Source organism: Anas acuta, unplaced genomic scaffold, assembly GCF_963932015.1.
Source record: "Anas acuta unplaced genomic scaffold, bAnaAcu1.1 SCAFFOLD_441, whole genome shotgun sequence".
NCBI lineage: Eukaryota > Metazoa > Chordata > Aves > Anseriformes > Anatidae > Anas > Anas acuta.
The window spans coordinates 1-3,000 of NW_027076245.1; the positions used below are offsets into that span (position 1 = coordinate 1).

General features: G+C 57.8%; 1 long non-coding RNA gene across 1 annotated transcript; it reads right to left on the reverse strand.

The window, feature by feature from the left end:
- Positions 1-77: 77 nt before the first annotated feature.
- LOC137849140 (uncharacterized) lies at positions 78-2,990 on the reverse strand. Its single transcript, XR_011091737.1, has 2 exons — positions 2,769-2,990; positions 78-2,654 (listed from the first exon to the last, which is right to left on the reverse strand). It is a non-coding gene; the product is annotated as an uncharacterized lncRNA (long non-coding RNA).
- Positions 2,991-3,000: the final 10 nt, after the last annotated feature.

The following is a 3,000-nucleotide window of genomic DNA, read 5'->3' on the forward strand; positions in this document are numbered from 1 at the left end:
CTAAGAGAGGTCAAGGGTCACAGGGACCTCAATTTGGGGACATTTTGGGGACATCAGTCTTGGGGTCATCATTTTTGGGGTGGGGAGGTTTTGGGGTGGGGGGAGGCCAATTTGGGGCCATCGTTTTGGGGACATCGCCAAGGGGCCGTTGGCCTTGGGGTCATCGTTTTTGGGGTAGGGGAGGTCAAGGGTCACGGGGACATCAATTTGGGGACATTTTGGGGACATCGGTCTTGGGGACATCGTTTTGGGGCGGGGGAGGTTTTGGGTGAGGGGAGGCCAATTTGGGGCCATCATTTTGGGGACCTCATTTTGGGGACATCGGTCTTGGGGTCATCGTTTTGGGGCTAAGAGAGGTCAAGGGTCACGGGGGACATCGTTTTGGGGACATTTTGGGGACATCGGTCTTGGGGTCATCATTTTTGGGGTAAGGGACATTTTGGGGTGGGGGGAGGCCAATTTGGGGCCATCATTTTGGGGACATCGCCAAGGGGCCGTTGACCTTGGGGTCATCGTTTTTGGATAAGAGAGGTCATGGGACACGGGGACATCAATTTGGGGACATTTTGGGGACATCGGTCCTTGGGGTCATCATTTTTGGGGCGGGGGAGGTTTTGGGGTGGGGGGAGGCCAATTTGGGGCCATCATTTTGGGGACATCGCCAAGGGGCCGTTGGCTTTGGGGTCATCGTTTTTGGGGTAAGGGAGGTCATGGGATGTGGGGACATCGTTTTGGGGACATTTTGGGGACGTCGGTCTTGGGGACATCGTTTTTGGGGTAAGGGACATTTGGGGGTGGGGGGGAGGCCAATTTGGGGACATTATTTTGGGGACATCGCCAAGGGGCCGTTGGCTTTGGGGTCATCGTTTTTGGGGTAAGGGAGGTCATGGGTCACGGGGACCTCAATTTGGGGACATTATTTTGGGGACTTCGGTCTTGGGGACATCATTTTTGGGGGGGGGGAGGTTTTTGGGGTGGGGGGAGGCCAATTTGGGGCCATCATTTTGGGGACCTCATCTTGGGGCCGTTGGCCTTGGGTCATCGTTTTTGGGCTAAGAGAGGTCAAGGGTCACGGGGACCTCAATTTGGGGACATTTTGGGGACATCATCTTGGGGACCTCATTTTTGGGGTAAGGGACATTTTGGGGTGGGGGGAGGCCAATTTGGGGACATCATTTTGGGGTCAACGTCAAGGGGCCGTTGGCCTTGGGGTCATCGTTTTTGGGGTAAGGGAGGTCATGGGACGTGGGGACATCATTTTGGGGACATTTTGGGGACGTCGGTCTTGGGGTCATCATTTTTGGGCGGGGGAAGTTTTGGGGTGGGGGGAGGCCAATTTGGGGCCATCATTTTGGGGACACCATCAAGGGGCCGTTGGCTTTGGGGTCATCGTTTTTGGGGTAAGAGAGGTCAAGGGTCATGGGGACATCGTTTTGGGGACATTTTGGGGACATCATCTTGGGGACATCGTTTTTGGGGTGGGGGAGGTTTTGGGGTGGGGGGAGGCAATTTGGGGCCATCGTTTTGGGGCCATCATTTTGGGGACATCGGCCTTGGGGTCATCGTTTTTTGGGGTAAGGGAGGTCAAGGGTCACGGGGACATCGTTTTGGGGACATTATTTTGGGGATCTCATCTTGGGGACATCGTTTTTGGGGTAAGGGACCATTTTTGGGGTGGGGGGGCGGCCAATTTGGGGACATCGTTTTGGGGACATCGCCAAGGGAACGTTGGCCTTGGGGTCATCGTTTTTGGGATAAGAGAGGTCATGGGTCATGGGGACATCAATTTGGGGACATTTTGGGGACATCGGTCTTGGGGTCATCATTTTTGGGGCGGGGGAGGTTTTTGGGGTGGGGGGAGGCCAATTTGGGGCCATCATTTTGGGGTCAACGTCAAGGGGCCGTTGGCCTTGGGGTCATCGTTTTTGGGTAAGGGAGGTCAAGGGTCACGGGGACCTCAATTTGGGGACATTATTTTGGGGATCTCATCTTGGGGACATCGTTTTTGGGGTAAGGGACGTTTGGGGTGGGGGGCGGCCAATTTGGGGCCATCATTTTGGGGACATCGTCAAGGGGCCGTTGGCCTTGGGGTCATCGTTTTTGGGATAAGAGAGGTCATGGGTCACGGGGACCTCAATTTGGGGACATTTGGGGACATCGGTCTTGGGGACATCATTTTTGGGGTGGGGGAGGTTTTGGGGTGGGGGGAGGCCAATTTGGGGCCATCATTTTGGGGACATCGCCAAGGGGCCGTTGGCCTTGGGGTCATCGTTTTTGGGATAAGAGAGGTCAAGGGGTCACGGGGACATCGTTTTGGGGACATTTTGGGGAAATCGGTCTTGGGGTCATCATTTTTGGGGTAAGGGACATTTTGGGGTGGGGGGGCGGCCAATTTGGGGCCATCATTTTGGGGACCTCATTTTGGGGCCGTTGGCCTTGGGGTCATCGTTTTTGGGCTAAGAGAGGTCAAGGGTCACGGGGACCTCAATTTGGGGACATTTTGGGGACGTCGATTTTGGGGCCCCCCCCCCACCCCCCCCCCTCGTGCCCCCCCCTCCCCTCCCCCCCCCCCAAAAAATGTCCCCGTCCCCTCCCCCCACCTTTTGGCTTCGCCGTCATCCGCCGCCGTCCTCGGGGACCGGGGGGGTCCCAACCTGGGGGGGGGTGATGACGTCATGAGGGGGGGGGTGATGACGTCATGAGGGGGGGGGTGATGACGTCATCGTTACCCCCCCCCAGCTCCCCCCTCCCCCCCCCCCCGTGCTCACCTCCTCCATTGTCTCCTGGCTCCGCCGCCCCTCCCCCCCACCACCCCCGATTTTTTGGTTGGTTTTTTTTTTGGGGGGGGGGGGGGGTCAAAGGTCACGGGGGGGGGGGTCGGGGGGGGTCACCCCGCCGCGTGACGTCACCGCCCGGCGCCTTTTTTGGGGCTTTTTCCCCCTTTTTTTTCGCCCCTCCCCCCCCCCCCTCTCTTTTTCCCCTCCCCCCCCTTTTTCCCCT